An 18,660-nucleotide genomic window follows, 5' to 3' on the forward strand; every position below is an offset into this window, starting at 1 on the left:
CTTTTGCTTGTCTGTAAAGGTTTTAATTTCTCCATCGAATCTGAATGAGATCCTTTCTGGGTAGAGTAATCTTGGTTGTAGGTTTTTCTCTTTCATCTCTTTAATTATTTCCTGCTACTCCCTTCTGGCCTGCAGATTTTTGCTGAAAAATCACCTGATAACCTTATAGAGATTGCTTTGTATGTTATTTTTTTGCTTCTCTCTTGATGCTTTTAATATTTTTTCTTTGAATTTAATTTTTGTTAGTTTGATTAATATGTGTCTTTGTGTGTTTCTCCTAAGGTTTATCCTGTATAGGACTCTCTGTCCTTCCTGGACTTGGGTGACTATTTTCTTTCCCATGTTAGGGAAGTTTTTGACTATAATCTCTTCAAATATTTTCTTACACCCTTTCTTTTTCTATTCTTATGAGACCCCTATAAGTTGAATGTTGGTGTCTTAATGTTGTCCCAGTGGTCTCCGAGATTATCTTCTATTCTTTTCATTCTTTTTATTTATTCTACTCCTCAGCAGTTTTTCCACCATTCTGTCTTCCAGCTCACTTATTTGTTCTTTTGCCTCAGTTAATCTTTATTGATTCCATCTAGTGTATTTTTCATTTCAGTTATTGTGTTGTTCATCTCTGTTTGTTTGTTCTTTAGTTCTTCTAGGTCTTCGTTAAATATTTGTAGTATCTCGATTCATGCCTCCATTCTATTTCCAAGATTCTGGATCATCTTTATTATCATTACTCTGAATTGTTTTTCTTGCCTATTTCCTCTTCATTTATTTGGTCTTGTAGGTCTTTATCTTGCTCCTTCCTCTGTGACATATTTTTTTTTGCTGTCTCTCTCTTTTTTTTTTTTTTTTTTTTTTTTTTTTTTTTTTTTTTTTTTTTTTTATGAGTGAGATTGTGTTCCTGTCTTACTGGTTGTTTGGCCTGAGGCTTCCAGCACTGGAGTTTGTAGGCTGTTGAATAGAGCTGTGTCTTGGGCCGAGATGAGGACCTCTAGGAGAACTCACTCTGATGAATATATACTGGGGTCTGAGTTTCTCTATTATTCCAGTGATTCAGACTCATAACTCCCACTTCAGGAGCTTTGGCCCAACCCCCAACTCATGAACCAAAATCCTGCAAGCCACATGTGGTGGCCAAAAAAAAAGAGAGAACAATAACAAAGTAAAAAACAAAATTAGACTAGGAAACTAACAGACATGTTAGAAAGAATATTAATAATATAGATGAAACAACAACTGGAAGGTAAAATAGAACCATAATAGTAAAATAGAGGAGGAGAAAAAAAGAAGTGGAAAAGATGTTGGCTGTGAGGGGCATGGCCTAAGCATGGGCAGGGTTTAGGCAGTGGGTAGGTCTTCTGCATAAGACCCACAGTGTTGGAAAAGGCTCTGGAGGTGTGGGAGGTGGTGCTTAGGCTCGATGGAACAGAGGGGCCCAGGTGTGTCCCCCACCTCTGGTCTCAGAGGGCAGGGGACCCCACCTGGGAGCCCAGCAGGCTTCCTTGGCTTTAGTGGGTGGGGCAAACACCCTCCTCTCCTCTCCTGCTTCCCCTGTCCTGAAGGACCCCTCCCACCTGCCTCTCCTGTTCTCCACTGGCCTCCCTCTTATGCCCCCAGGGCCAACACAGCCCAGAGGGAGCCTCTGATGGTGTAGGACCTAGCCTGAGAACTGGGCAGACTTCCCTGAGTGATTAGGCAGGAGACACACTGGGCACGTTTCTCCCTGATCTGAGTACCCAAGGGTCCCTTCAGGTGTGGGAAACCCTCCTCCCATTCAGCCACCCTTCAGGGACGCTGGTCCTGTCTGGCCTCCACTTCTTCTCCCCCTTCTGCCCCCCTGCTTCCTACCAGTTCGCTTGGGGGTTTCTTCTGTCTCCTTGTGCATTGAGGTCTTTCACCAGTGGCTGGCAGGTGCTCTAATTGTGAGGAGATGCAAACTCCACCTTTTCCCACACCACCATCTTGACTCCACCCCCCATAATGTTTAAATGAGATGCATAAACAGAGATGTTAGCACAGTCATTGGAACAGAGTAAGTTTTTTTTTTTTCAGAGTCTTTTTTAACAAATGTTTGTCCTGCCACGAAGAATGCTGCATGATGACTAAAGTGTCCAATAAACATAGTGTTTTAATAATTGCCATGTCTTAATCCTTAAACTATGATCATCAAGGGCTTGAGCTAAGATGATAATTTCAGTCCATTTCAAGCTTCCTTTTGAGACCTGCAATGGTCTATTGAGACAATCATTCTGGTCTGTTTAGAGCCATAAATCATTTTGTACAAGAAACCAGCTGTACTTCACCAAAATGGTAATCACCATTGAACTTTACCAAATTGAGGCAAAGTACCCACTGAATACTTCTTACCAGACAGTTTTCAGCATGAGCTGGATAAGTCATATCACAATTTACCTTTCAATAATCTTGACAAGCATTGATTGTTCCAAATTGCAGTTTATCATGGTAACATTTCAGTAATTCTGACAGGCAGTGGTGAAATAGTTTTTGAGCAGTAGGAATTTCCTGGTGGCTCTGAAATCATGCCCTGTACATGCTGTAGGGACTGCTGAAGAGTTGAAGCTGACTTCCTTTGCGTCTCTCAGGGCTGCAGTTCTTAGATGGAAATAGTTTGAGGTTTACAAAACATGACACAGCTAAAAGAGGTCAGATTTGCAAACAAGTTCTTGAAAACTGAGTTTACATGAGGGTCTTATTATTTTAACCATGATACCCCTTTACAAAAGTTGGGCAGTGAATGTTATTTCCAGTGAATGCTTCACTATTGCTCCTCCTCCAAGCATTCTTTGTCCTACTAAATGTATGATACCTCTAAAGCCCATTTAGTAATAGGAAAGCTGCTTGACATTCTAAGCAGCTTTTTGAAATTGCTTAGAAATTTGGCAAAAGAGAGTGAATAGTTTGGAGGAAGAGAGTGAATAGTTTGGAGGAATATTCACTCTTGCTATGGAGAGATCAAGTGAATCTTTTCTAGGGACTGTGTCTCAAGCTCTTCAAAAAGCATATACATTCCAGATTCTTTGCATATCTTTTTCGTTTTTGTTGTTTTTAATTGAAATATTGTTGATTTACAATGTTGTGTTAATTTCTGCTGTATAGTAAAGTGATTCAGTTATACATATATATACATTCTTTTTTCATTTCTTTTCCATTATGGTTTATCATAGGATATTGAATATAGTTCCCTGTGCTATACAGTAGGAACTTGTTTATCCATTCTCTATATAATAGATTCTGGATTCTGATTTTCCAACCCTCCATTTTAAAAACTGGTGCCCCAGTCAAAGTTAATTTTTACTTCTGGGGGTTCTCCTAGTCTAAGTTCTATTAAAGACCATGCCCTCCTCTGATTATACATTCCAGGAAGTGTCAGTTTCATGAGTAGATTTAAATAACTGTCCCTCACTTAGAAAGGATCAAGGTAAGGGACACCATATTTATACCCATCAAGCTTTGACTTATCAAGCTTGATTCATTGAAGCAGTCATTTCCAGTTCCTCTTGAAACTGCATTGTATATAAAGCACAACATTTTAAATAGTAACTTGGGATAGCTTCTGGGGACTGATGGAAGTTAGGAGGGATCTAAAGTCACACCTAGAAAGAGCATGGTCCTCCTTACTCACACTTGTAGGAGGCATTAAGTCTGAGAGTGCTTCCTGATTAGCAAAGCTTACATGGAGTAAGGGTGGGTCCCTAGGAAGCACTGTTTATATTAACAGCTGGCATTTAATCTGGATCCAGACTTTTCCATGTGCCTACTCCCACATCAGTTATCTAGGAGAACAGATGGGAACTGAAGGCTGAGACACAAACTGCTTATAAAAATGAAACCCTTCAAGAATAACCCTTAAACATACATCCCTAGCACCAAAGGAAAGAAGTGGGTTCACAAATTTTTGAGGGAGGAAGGTGATATAAATTAATTGGAAACTGTTGTGAAAGTATTTTACAGTAGAGGACTTTAAATGAATAAAACTTGAGACTTGTGTACATTTTCAGAAAAAAAAATCCTAAATGGGTGGTTTGAAAATAATAGATAAATATCTTATTTTACCCTATCTCCCTTTTGAGACACCTGGAGGTTGGAAAAAAATTTCACTTTCTCCCTTTCTCCTTGGCTGATGTGTTGACTGAGCAAAAAATACACAATGTGAGAGTTGTGAGTTAAGTTTTATTGGGGAAAACCGAGGACTATAGCACAGGAGACAGCATTTCAGATAGCTCTGAGAAACTTCACAGAAGAGGTAGGGGGGAAGGTCAGTATAAGTGATTTTGGTGAAGGGGGAGGACATGCAATCAAGCACACTTTTTTTCAGAAGGTTTCTGCTAGTCACGAGGAGCAGATGTCACCATTAATGATTTTAGTGCTTTTCTAGATATGAGAAGATGCAAGAATTGGGCTGATAAAATCTTCTCCTGAAAATATCTAACTCCTCATGACTAGCAGTGAGCCTCTGCCAAAATGTGTGCTTGGCTGCATGTCCCCCTTCACTAAAATCTCATATAACACTGACCTTCCCCTTGTTGACAAAAAATTAATCATTCAGTGTAAGAAAGAATTGGAAAATTTTATTTGAGCCAAATTTGAGGATTATAACACAGGAAGAGCATCCCAGAAAGCTCTGAGAACTGATCCACCCATTACAAGTCAAGACACAGTTTATATAAATTTTCTGAGACAGAAGGCTGTACATTAAATAATGTACTATTGACAGTTTACACAATCCAGATTTAACTGCAATTGTAGTGGGTCCTGTGACCCTTTATAAGATCGAGGAGGAGTGCTATCGTTTAAGGAGTTGTCTTGTTGATGCTGGGAGAATGTTGCTGTTTAGGGTTGGGCAGGTATTTCTGCTGATGGGGGAGGTTTGGTCAATGCATAATGGGGATACAAAATGCACAGTGCTGGGGGAGTGGAGGACAAAGGGCAGAGAAGAATTTTTACGTTTAAATTTTTCTTGTCTTTCCATATAGTGTGAGTTTTATTTCACACCCCATACTTCTTGGGAGCAGTTCCTCAGAGCTATCTGAGATGCTGTTTTCCAAGCTATAGTAAACATTTTGCCCTCAATAAAACTTAACTCACAATTCTCATGTTGTGTTTTTTTTTTCTTTTCTTTTTTCAGTCAACAACTACTGTAGTCCAAACAGCACAGGAGCCACACTGACCCTCAGCTTCTGCTGGTGTCAAGCAGTGGAATGGGGCAGCACCAGAGACCCATAAAGCCCTGCAATGGAGGATTCATTTTTAGTTCAGACTCTAATTAGAACACGACCTTTCCAATATGAATCCCTTCTCATTTCTCCTGCATGGGGTGACAAAAGAAGTGTATCAGTACCTACTCTGATAACTAACATCTGTTATTACAGATGCAAAATGATTTACATGTGATAAACTCCATTCATAGTCACAAAGGCACCATGAAGAAGGCATCATTTTTATTCTTGCCGTTGTACATATGAGGAAGCTAAGGTTTTGAAAGCTTAAGTAAATTAATAGGTGACCTGGCTTAAAGCAAGAAAACCACAATATTTTGCATCCACATTTTGGGTTACCAAGCGAAGCTGAAATGGAGCAGCACCCTGTGGTCTTCCCCCAGCCCCATGTCCTCCGCCTGCATTTTGCCAGTGAAAAAACTTTAGCCAAAGAATAAGTTTAATCGGAGAAGTGAGAAAATGCAGAAACAAAGGAAAACAGTACAACAAGACTAAAAAATAATAGTTTAGTCATTAAGCAAAGTTAAAGACCTTTAGTTCCTCTTCATGGGCTATAGATACTGTTCTGAGCTTTATCCTTTGAGCTATCTTATACAGACTAAACTCCCCACCAGGTAGAAGAAGTTAACTACATGATGCCCAAACTGTAGCCATGACATAAGCTGCCACAATTCTGAGAACTGGCCTCAAGGAAATGGGAACAAACTGACCCTGGAACTGAAGATTAACTGTACCTAAAACAATCAAGATGACCCTGGTCAGACCACTGCATGACCGATTTCAAGGTGACTGTCAGAGCTGACTGTGCTGTTTCTGCATGTAGTCCCCTCCCTCCTTCTATAAAAGCTCTTGTCCACTGATTGTCAGTGGGGTGGAGCCGGCCTTTGGACAGAAGTCCACACACTTCCCACCACCCCCCAGTTGCCAGCATCCAAAATAAAGCAAACTTTCCCTTCCCCAACCTTGCCTCTTTATTAGCTATTGAGTGGTGAGCAGCCGGACTCCACTTTCGGTTACAAAACAAGCTGATGGCTTTTTAAGACCCAGTAAAAGACCTTACATCCTTGGCATTCAGGTGTGAGAGGAATTCAGATGGAGGACTGTCTAGAATAGGCAAAGAAGTGGACATTCCAGTAAATACACAGTACGTCTTGGGTACTTGGACAGGACACTGATTGAAAACACTCAATACTCTTAATATGAGTTGCATACAATTATGTGGAAAACATATCTTCATTCTAGAGTGTGGGAGCTACAAAGCTTATTATGTTATTTATGATACCCTACATTTAGTGAGGGGTAGAAACCTTTAGGATGTGCTCTACATCAATCCATGATCTGGGCGAACATGATTCAAGAGATAGTAGAGCACAGTGATTGAGTGTAGGCTCTGGGAATAAATCAGCTGTTACTACCAAATGTAAAATAGCTAGTGGGAAGCAACCACATAGCACAGGGAGATCAGCTTGCTGCTTGTGACCACCTAGAGGGGTGTGATAGGGAGGGTGGGAGGGGACTCAAGAGGGAGGAGATATGGGGATATATATATATGTATAGCTGATTCACTTTGTTATAAAGCAGAAACTAGCACACAATTGTAAAACAATGAAACTCCAATAAAGATGTTAAATAAAATAAATAAATATAATAAATAAATAAATCAGCTGTTTGATTTTTGGCAAATTAATCTCTCTACATCCCCGTTTCCTCAACTGTCAAGTAAGGACAACAGTATCTACCTTTTTAAGATGGTTGTGAGCATGCTATGAGTTGATACATATAAAACCATTGAAACAGTGGCTGGCATGGACGAAGCATAACAAACCCAGCTATTGTTATGGTCAATGATTTAGGTGCCCATAATGAATAAGTAATACTCTCCTGCCCGCTTCAAAGAAATATGTCTTAATCAATTCATTGCTATCGATACCACATTGTACACTAGCTCTTTAAGGACACGTTCTTGACAGCCAAAACTTTCAGGTAACTTAGACCCTGGGCTCTAGAGACTGATGCCACATGATTTCACACCTTAGGTACTTGCCTCATCTAAATCAAATATGTTTGGGGGAGGGAGACTACCTCTGTTTTAATATCTTCAGATGCTTTCTACGTATTGGGAAGAGGATTTCCAGCTATGACATAGTCTGGCTTCAGAAACTCTGCTCAGACTGAAGGTACCAAAATGAAGAAGGATCTATTGAATAAGGATACAATGTATTGACTTGGAAAGATACATCTATGGCTTCCAAGCATGGTGTTTGATGAAAATCTTAGTCCCTTTCAACCATAGTTTCCCCCTCCAAATATTTAGAGTTTGTATGTATGTCTTCAACTCTGAAACAGACACATGTGTGCTTACACACATACACACCTTCCCAATATTGAGTTAATATTTTCCTAAAAATGAATGTTCAACTTCAATAGTCCCATCATTCAATATAAATCAAGAACCTTCTGGAGAGTATACAATACTAGATATCTTTTGGACTAAACCATGAAAAAATTCAAGCCCTCCTTTATGAGATAAAATGATTAAACTTACATTTATTATGGTTCAATTGACATAAATGCAACCCAAGAGCATGGCAGAAATAGTAAATTAACATATAAAACCAGATAGAGAGTAAACTGGAAATCAATGGGGAGCTAAAGGCAACCAACAGAAAGGGAATTATCTTGTCAAATGGGCATGTTTGAAAAACAGAAATAAAATATGTAATGAGGGCATATTGAAGTCCATCATAAGATCAGGAGGCAGTATTTGCCCTGTTCTATCATGTAACCCAAATTGAAGCAAAATGATTAGCTTAGCTGAGATTTAAGTAGTTTACAACAGAATAAAACAAACATATCCACTTACAGCTGTAATTCAAAATTCTCCCTTTGCCAGGAGAATGAGGCTTGACTTATACCAAAATGACACAAGAAGTATACTGATTTTATTCCTTTTATAACAAGTATAGCTCCCTGGGGCAGGGCTGGCTAGTGAAAATTCATGTAAGCTGATATATTTTGAGTGCTTATTTGCAAAGTATTAATAATACATCAGGAAGACAAAGGAATACTCCAAATAATAAACTCTAACAGCCTTGAATCAACATTGTAATGCAGCTCTTTCCTCAGTCCAGTTCACACCACAGTTTTCTCTTACTGAATTTTCTTTTCCTTATTCGTAATGAACTTCTGATGGAGAAGGACTTTCTTCAAGAGTCTGGATTATATTTCAAAACTTGAGATGTTTTTGTGTGAGCATCAAGAGACCACAGACGAAGTCATCTTATTTTTTTCTGTTCTCAGAAATTTTTGGTCTTTTAGGAGATTGATTTGTTAATCAAATGATATGGAGATTTGCAAAGAAAATGAGAAAAGGCAGAAAACTAGATCTAAAATGACCCTATCACCAGAAATAAACATTTTGAGGAAGCTATGGGGCATTTTATATGCAGATGAACATCTTTTTTTTTAAGGGAATATTTTTAAAACACAGCTGCCTTATGGATGGTAAAAATGCCTATGTAGTATGCACCTAAGAAAATATTTGCAGAACATTGCATGATGGTTAACCATGGGAGTTTTTTTCACCACGACTCCTAGTTTCAAATCACAGCTCCAAGTTGGTTGATATTTCTGTGTCTGTTGCCTCAGATATAAAGCAAGAATATGTATTTTATAGTTGTGTTTTGCTTTGCAAATTGTATGTATCCACTACATTTTGGATATTGTTATCATTGTGTGCTTTCATTTTGCTGTTATTTTTATTAGTACTAGGATGGCTTATTATCACGTTCAAACTGAAATGATCTGTTAGTGTTCTGCCTGAATAGTTCCAGCATCTGTATAGAATAATGTATTCATCAAAAGGAGAGGAATCAGTAAGAGTTGAACCAACTAGTTGCTATATTTTCTACAACATCTTAAAACATGTCAGAGTGGAGAGAAACTTTGAAGACAAGCCTGAATAAGAACACTGAATTTTCTATAACCAATTCTGTGACATCAGAAAAGTTGTTCTACTTCTCTTGGGATAAAAAATGCAGACAAAAAATAGTAATACAGATCAATATATCCATTTGAGTTATGAGAGTTGGTGAGAAAAGTCTATAGAGACCCACTGAAGCATCATAGTCATAGTTTCCTTAATTAGCCTCAGTCTGGACTAAACTTAGTGAAGTCTAAGTGATTCTTAGAAGGGGTTTTCAGGTTCTTCATTCTCTCTCTCTCTCTCTCTCTCTCTCTCAATTCTAGGAGTATTCTGTGCTTTTCTCCTTTTAGTAACCCAACTCTGTGCAGAACAGAGTGACAAACAGTAAGCTTGCCTAATACCTGATCATGAATTCTGTCTAGCTCCATGAAAACACTTTTTACTGTGTATTCAATTATCTATTTACACATTTTGTATCCTCATCTAGAATTTGATATACACTTCTGCACAAAATCTGTGGTGATTAACACAGTGACAGCTACACAGTGAAAAATTCCATACATACATATATTTATTGAAAAAATAATAGTGATTAATCCTACTAACATCTGAGGGGAAAAAAAAACTCCCCACAGTGATTATTGCGACATGATGTATTAGTAACTGACATATTAATTCTAGCTTATGGTATAACATAAATGATTCCAGTAGCCATATCTGTTTCCATGAACAGTTGTAGTCAAATACACGTGAAACATTTGTTAAATTCTGAGCTCTCTAGTAGGTTGAAAACTCAAAATAGTCTCGTTACTGAATAAGCAGATGGCAGTAGTTTGCTAGGATAGAGACAATCTATCATGGTAAAAAATAAAAATAGAATATGCAATTATCAAATCTCTCCTTGTTTAGATTAAAAGCCTGAATGAAGTAGGTAACATGTGAGACACCCATGAGTTTCTTAGATTATTAAAGCAAACAATAGAAGCCTCATTCTCAAGTTCTTAAACACACTCATGAAAATACCCACTAATGATCTTTGGCACTGCGGGTCCAATTATTTGATTTGTTTCTGTTTTTATTTTTAATTTTCTTCCTTCATAAGACTGTAACTCAGTAGGGAAAAAAGAGGGTGTGCTTTGGAAGTAATTTTCATTAACTTTTAAAACACTTTATCAAATGGAAAGGAAAACCTACATAATTAACCCCTTGTAGGAGCAGCTTGGGCTTTGGTCACATAAAATTGGTTTCCAATAGAGATTCCACCACTTTATAGCTGCCAGACATTGGGCTTATTGAACAGCATCCCTTTCTCACTCTACTACAGTGTTTAATGTAGAACAGAGGGGAAGCACATAAACTTTGGATTAGCATAGACTAGAATGTGAAGACTGTTTGACTTGTGACTTGGGAAAAGGATGCATTCTGTGGAGCTACTGCTGTAAATGGAGACAAGGAATCCGGTAGGGCTGTTTTGAGCAGAGAGTAAAATGTAGGAGCACAGGGAATGGTCCACAGAGCTTACACCATGCATGCCAACACATTCACTGCCATCCTCAGCCTCTCACTTCCCTCCCCTCCTCCACCCTACCTATAGCATCCCCAGAGTGAGTGTTCAATCAAAGGGGGAAAAACAATACATGTAAATGTCCACCCCACACTCATGGGTTCTTCTGCTCTCCTGCTCTGGGAGAAGATCACTGGTGGGTAATTGCTCTGTCTGTGTCTAGAGGTGAGATAGCCATCTGCACAGAGATCTTTTTGTGAAGGAACATCTAACTTTGAAAACAACTACAGAAACAAGAAGATGCATGTTTCTTTGAAGAGAGCTTTGTGTTCACAGCCACAGCCTCACAAACACTCACACAGACTTTGGAAAGAGGACAGCTAAGCTAGCACACAAAAAAAAGGTAATGTGGATGGCAGAAATGTCTGAATAAACAAATGAAGAAAGAAGGAGTCAATAGAAAAAGCAGGATCTGCAGACTTGAGGCTTTACATTCTCCCTACCGCCTCAAAGGGCCCTCAAAGCCCTCTTTAACTTCTTCTAGTCATACTGACTACAGATGCTCTTGTGAATCCCATTAACTTCAACACTGAGGCTGCATAGTGAAATCAACAGTCTACCACCAAGCTGTCCTAACTTTCTTTGTGTTATTTCCATCTTTAAGTGTCTTCTCTGAAAACTTCCTTCCTCTGTATTATTGTTATTATAAAATAATCTGCACCTGAGATATTTCCTCGAGGAGAATCCTACCATTCAGCACCAAAAATCAGTATTCAGGAAGAAAGAAATAATTGTCTTTTAGTTATTATTTGCAGTCAATGCAAAGATTTTGAGTTGCTGATGACTCTCCGCTGAGCTCAATGAAAAACTGAGATAAGAGTCCTCACCTTCATGATGATTCAACATATTCAAACAACAGAAAGTTAACTAACAATACCAGACGATGTAACAGGAGGGGGCCAGAATGATCCAGGATTAACTGTTAGATAAATGGCATGGAGACAGTGCCTGCTTTGGGAATCCATAAAAGAACAAGGCCTGACATGGCACAGACTAGTCAAAACAGACGAAATTTGAACAGGAACTTTTGGATGATTTGCACAATGGAGAAAAATGAGGAGTCTTCCCAGTTGGGAAAATTGTATGGGCAAAGATATAGTAGCAGAAAGAACAATTGTCTCCATGGCAATTAATAAACAAGTTTGCCTTTAGGAGAAGTAGGTTTGAGAAATCAGAGGAAAAGGACAGGTTGGTGTAACATCTTAGAAGGACTTGCATGTCAAAAAAAATTGTTGAAAATAAGCAAAAATTAAGTTATAAAATAGTGGAAGAGAAATACAATATTAATATATGGATACATTTTAAAAATAAACTAGGTTTTTAGGTCAGTGGAACTATATGATATGGTAATGGCAGACAAGATGTTATGCATTTGTCAAAACACATAGAACTTCACAAAAACAAAGAGTAAAACTTAACATAAGGTATGGATTTCATTTAATAATAACGTATCTAAACTGATTAATCATCTGTGACAAATATACTACACCAAGCAAGATGTTAATAATAAAGGAAAATAAGTGGGGGAAGGAGTGAGTGTATATGGAAACTGTCTCTACTACCTGTTTAACTTTCTGTGAGCCTAAAGCTTCTCTAAAAATAAAGCTTATTAATTAAAATATATATATATTTACAGAGGGAAGGCAACACCTAATTATACACGTAACTGCCGAGAACATTGTAGTTATAATTTCCAAAATCTAACCAGAGTCATGTGACCACTCTCTAGCTTCAAAATTATACCTGGCCCACTCCAGATTTTTTCTCCATCAGAGAGGTTTTGCAAACTTTTCATCTACTTTTGAGAACCTCATTGTCTTTTGGACTAAGACCTTGTACTTTACTGCTCATCTTGTTGGCTTTCATGAGTTGCTTTCCTGGTTGAATTACTAAGCGATATGTTGTGTTTTATTTTGGGAGTTGTCAGAATGTGTGGACTTTTCCTGATTTCAATCTTACAGAATGGTCATGTGATTTGATAGATACTTGGAAAAATTTCTTTACTAGAAAAAAAATGAACCTATCACCACCCATTTAGGGCACAGTTTAAATTTATATAAGTAGATAGTAATTTTTTGTGTTAAGTCATTGTTTAATACGATGATGTTTTAAAATGCACCTTCCCTTGAATCTTAAAAATAAGGCATTGTCTAAACCTTGATGAGGGACTTCTATAACAGATTGCTTTCCACATGAACTTTGTTATGCCTTTTTTCTAAAACTGATGTGGTATCGGTGGTAAAGAAGAGAAGAATGGGGAGGGTTTATTAGATTTGTCTTGCTGCAGTAATAAATCACCACAAACTAAATGGTTCAAAACAACACAAATTACTATTTTGAATGTTGAATGTCCAAAGTGAGTCTTGCTACAGGGCTAAAATCTAGGCATTGGCAGGGCTCCATTTCCCCTAGAGGTCCCAGGGAGAACCTGTCACCTTGCTTTTTCTAGCTTATAGAGGCAACTCACATTCCTTGGCTCTTAGCCCCTTCCTCTGTCTTCAGATCACATCACTCCAACCTATGCTTCCATCATCATATTGCCTTGACTCTGATCCACCTGCTCCCCTTTTATAAAGACCCATGTGCTTACATTGGGTGAATTTCCTTAATCCAGGATAATCTACCCATACCATGATCTTTAACCTAATCATATCTGCAAAGTCTTTTTCTAAGTCTCTTCCTGTGGATTAGAATGTGGACATCTTTAGAGATCCATTATTCCACATACCACAGAGGGCTAGATCAGAAGGTGAGTGCAGATGGTTTATCTGACTGAGGAATAGAAAAAGAGCCATGGGTGATAAGGAAGTTAAAAGATAAGGTGAGAATCCTGAAATGGGAAAAATGAAGAACCAAATGTGTATTATTAAAGTCTCGGTACACACTTAACATGGAGGGTTATTTTTTAATGAAATTTATTGTTAAGAATATTCTTGTAGACATACCATTTGAAATTCACAAGATATGGATTTTTGGTAATTCCATTTTGCTTCCCTGGCGATTATAACTAAGGTAGAAATTCATTTTCAATTTTAGCTCATCAGGAAGCTCTACAATTTTTGAAAGATTTGCAGGGGAAAGGACTGGATAAGGTGATTTGACTGTATTATGCAAACGAGACTTTCATTTCCTGTCTGTGTTCAATTTATAAACAGAAAATTTACACATTACTTCAAAAGATTTAATGTAAATATTTTCTTTCATTTTTCCCCAAGAAAGAGATGATTATAATAAACATGATGTAAATAAATTTCTATTCCAAAATATCAGGGTTACCAAGAAGTTGCTATTTTAAGAAGATCGTGGTGTTGTTTTATGTCAATGAATTTGAGTGGAGAGAGAAACCTAGTTTGAATCATGCCTCTACTACTTAGTAGTAACTTAATCTGAGTCTCAGTTTTCTCATCTAACACGTGGGTACACTAATGCCTTCCTCAGTACTGTTTTTCATAATAGATGGGATCACATATGAAAAGCATCTGAGGTATTATAATGGTCATTTTTTATTGAGTGACCCCTAGTGGCTAGGTAAATGGTAATCATATGTTATATAGTAAATATTATGTATCACTCTTTTGTTCTTTGCTCAGAGGATATTACTGAGTATTCAATTTTCTGTAACTCCTCACAAAGTAGATAAATATCTGTACCTGCATAGAGCATACATTCTAGCAGAAAGAGGCAGACAATAAAATAATAAATGAGTATTGGAGCGTGTTAGACAGTGATAAGTACTGTACGAAAAGGAAAACAAATAAAATAAAGAGATTAGGGATGTGTGGGAGCACTGTTTCCCATAATAATTGTTATCAAATGAATTGGGGGTCCCTCTGCTAGCTGATTACAAAATCAATACTCACAAATGGTAGAAAGGAAAGGTGCCTTTAATCAGAATGCCGGCCATCTGGGGAGATGGTGGACTCAGCGTCCCCAAAAAACCACCTCCAAAGATTCTGCTCAGTCATGAAAGTTTTAAAAGGGGAACAGGGAAGTAACCTCAGTTCATCATTGAGATGGGGGTCAGAGTCAACTCCATCCCCCATGGTGTGCAGGCTTGTCGACTCCTCATGATCTTCCTCTAGATGTTATCATGTTCACAGTCTGGACATACCGTGTGTTCACAAGATTACTGAAGGGGAAGCTAGGGAAGAGATATGGTCGTCTGTTAATTATCAATACTTATTCTTCATTTCTACTTCTTTGATCTACAGAAAGAACCCACAAGTTAGGCAAGGTATTGCGTGATTAAAAGATTTGAAATGTGTGCTTGGGCCAGAGATAAGTAGAGCATGGGGAAGCCTGGTTTAAAAGTTAGTTACAATATAGCTTTGCTACAGTGAAGAGAAAAGGGGTTTCCTGCTGAGGGCAGGAAACTGCTGAGGGCAGTTTCCTGCAAAGAGCGCTTACAATTAGAGTGGCAATGGTAAACCTCACTGAGAAATTAAAATTTAAGTAAAACAGTTAAAGGAAGCAAGAAAGTTATCTAAACAGTTCTGTAGGAGAAGAGTGTTTCAGGTAGAGAAAACAGAAAAGCAGAGGTTAGGATGTTGAAGGAGTAGCCTGTAGGCTAAGGCTGGAACATCAGAAGAATTCTAGGTTAGAAAGAAAATGGGGCTAGTGTCTGTCAGAACCTGAAGGCATTGTTATACCACTAGCTTGTACTCTGTGAGATGGGGATAAATATCAGGGGTCTGTTCATAAAGGTAAAATGACCTAACTTCTGTTTTAAATAATTACCTTTCTGCTGTGTTGGAAACACACTCTTAGAAGGCAAGAGTGGAAATTAGATGTGTTGATAGAAATATATGCAGTAATCCTGGTGGAAGTTGATGATGGCTCAGACCAAGACACAAGAAATGGAAGTAAGAAAGAAGTGTTTGGACTCTAAGTCTAGTTTAAAGGTAGAAATGACCATAAAATATGGCCTGTATCAATCTGACTTTCTAAAATAAATAAGCATTGTTTGATGGATATCTTGCAATAAAAGTTCTACTGTCACTTGAAAATGTGAATCTGTATTGATAAGATAGACAACTTTAAAATTTCATATATTTTAATATTATTTATATAATATAAATGCTCTCTGACCTTATAAATTGTGTCTACTTGGTTTGTGTTAAACTAAAGGTTATATATTAAACACTCCACTGTGTGGCCATCTGACTGCTTTCTCCCTGCATTTCAAACAATGTTTGCTTTACACATTTTGATACTCTGTTATATGATGCTAAAAGATTTATGAGTTATATTTTATTTTGTGGTTTCTAGCTCTTATCAATAGAAAATGAACGTCTTTCAATGCTTTAACGAATTCGGCTATCTGCTAAGAACATTTTCATCCCTGTTTTGAGAATTTTGTTTTTCAGTTTCATTTGATTTATTTCCCCATCCTTTGTTTTAACATTTTTTTTATTTTAGGTACAGCAGTGACAAGAAGCACATATATTATTTTGTTTCAAATGTTCATTAGGGGGCTTTCCTGGTGGCGCGGTGGTTGGGAGTCCGCATGCCGATGCAGGGGATGCGGGTTCGTGCCCCGGTCCGGGAGGATCCCACATGCCGCGGAGCGGCTGGGCCCGTGAGCCATGGCCACTGAGCCTGCGCGTCCGGAGCCTGTGCTCCACAGCGGGAGAGACCACAACGGTGATAGGCCCGCATACCACAAAAAAAAAAAAATGTTCATTAGGTGTGCTTCCTTCCTACAAAATATGAGTCATGGAAATGTTTAATACCTGTGCCCATCTGTACTTGGGCTATAAAAAAAAACAAAAGACTAAAAAACTCTACTGTAGTAATTCTACTTTGCAACAAGTGGTCAACCACACCAGGTATGACTAAACAAGATAATTCTTGACACTTCAGAACAGTGTGAAAAGTCAAATTTATCACCTTCCTAAATAAATAGTCTCAGAAAATGGTTGTAGTGTTTACTTTGTTACACTATCCTTCAAAACAAGGGGAATCTTTAAATTTCATCCACATGGATGAAGTATTCTGGTTTAAATTTGGAAGAATATTTCAAGAAACGGCCATAATTAGTACATCTTCTTAGAGGAATCCCACTCTGTCCATATGAATTGTGTGTGTGTTTCTATTTTAAATATAATGAGCTCAGTTGTACTCAGATCACAGATAATGTCTGTTTGGTTTGATTGTCTTGCTATCCTTGATGCATATAATATTGCAATTTCCCATGAGAGAATTATATTTCCTCATCCTGATTAAATCATACTTAGACATGAAATTTGCTTTGGCCAATAAAAATGAATACGTGACATACCCTCCTTCTAAGTAAAAGTTTTAAATTTCACTGCATAGATACAACATTGCATATTGCATGTTTCTACTCTCACCATATTAATCTATACCAGATTAGGGAAGTTCTATTATTTTACATACCAGAATGAAGAAAATATACAGCTAAACCATGATGGATATGTGATGTGAGAAAGAAAGAATTCTATTGTTATATGCCACTGAAATTTTTAAATATAACTTTGGCATAAACTAGTGAAGCCAAGATGGAAATTAGTTCCAGAAGTCCAGTTCCATTGTAACAATAACAAAGTAAAGTATATGCGAGTCTTGTTTCGAGGCCAGGAAATGCATGCTGAAATAAAACTACTGTTAGAGATTGGAAAAAAGGCAACTCACATTAGTGGTGGCAAAATAGTTGGGTATCACTAGCAGTACTGTGGAAACCATTTAATGTACTAAATGATTGTGAATTTTTGGTGAAGAGCCGGAGGAATAATTGACATGACTTGGATGCAGTTGGCTGAATTTGATATTATTTTCCAAGAAATAGAAGACTCAGGAAAAAAACTGACACCTAATTAGTCAAAAACTAAAGGAAACAAGGACTCTGGACTTGTAGATTTGCATGATGCAACTGATTTTTATTTACAACTGCTAAAAGATAAAACTAGGAATGCCTTTAAGCAACAAAGTATTATTAAAAACCAGCTTTATCTAAAGGATCAAATCAAGGGTATTGCAGGCACAACTATTGTTAAAATGTCTGAATTGATTAAAATGTGAAAAAAAAATATATCCCTCAGAGAAGAAATCTAAGATGTGTCTCTGCCATGGAATCTTGATGTGTTCAATGTACCTGTAACTAAACCTAAAGTGAGAGGCTTATCTGGAAAATAACTATCAGTAAAATGGTAGTCACAGAACTAGCTGGAGGTGAATGCAGTAGACAGAAAATCAAATAAGGTTTGGAGAGAATTGTACTGCTCAATGAACCACAAGTCTGAATCAAAAGATACAGTAGCAGTTTAAGACATCAATTTATTTTTATCAACTTTCTCATGGGGAAAAGCAGACTGAGAAAGCCCTCTTACAGTTGGCCAAGAAGGAAACAGAAAAAGAAGGTCCTCAGAGAGAGTACAGCCAAGAGCCATGAAGTACAATGGTCTGGAGAGAAGATCTGAGACTTAATCAAGACACATGATCCATTCTGGTACCCCTTAGCTTCTCTTTCTCAAGATTTCATAGATATCAATACTATGGACCAGTGATTTCCATGTGGTCCTCTTTCATTACTTTTATTTCTTATCTTTTTAATAAATTTATTTATTTTATTCATTTATTTTTGGCTGTGTTGGGTCTTCGTTGCTTAGTCATATGCCTTTCTTTGGGCTCATGAGTATGATCAGTAGAGACACATTCCTCTTGCCAGCAGAAACTTTAAAAAGCCATTCTGCTGTATCTTGTGCCATTATAATAGTAATTTCCAGAGACGGGTTGTTTCATTACCCAGGGTTTCAAAACAAAGACAACGATGATGGAGATGGGACCTGAGAAGTAAATAAACTTTTGTTTTTGCAAGCCAGTGAAATTTGGGGGCTTTTGGTACCAAAGCATAATCAAGTGAAAGCTGACCAAGACAAATCCAACACCAATTCTAATTCATTTGACCCGTCCCAGGT

General features: G+C 37.6%; 1 long non-coding RNA gene across 1 annotated transcript; it reads right to left on the reverse strand.

The window, feature by feature from the left end:
• Positions 1-867: 867 nt before the first annotated feature.
• Positions 868-17,984, reverse strand: LOC113607233 (uncharacterized). The gene is made up of 3 exons (XR_003427846.1): positions 17,975-17,984; positions 10,673-10,676; positions 868-1,177 (listed from the first exon to the last, which is right to left on the reverse strand). It is a non-coding gene; the product is annotated as an uncharacterized LOC113607233 (long non-coding RNA).
• Between the last annotated feature and the right edge of the window lie 676 nt (positions 17,985-18,660).

This window comes from Aethalodelphis obliquidens, unplaced genomic scaffold, assembly GCF_003676395.1.
Source record: "Aethalodelphis obliquidens isolate GAN/ISIS:26980383/991018 unplaced genomic scaffold, ASM367639v1 scaffold47, whole genome shotgun sequence".
In the NCBI taxonomy this organism is placed as follows: Eukaryota; Metazoa; Chordata; class Mammalia; order Artiodactyla; family Delphinidae; genus Aethalodelphis; species Aethalodelphis obliquidens.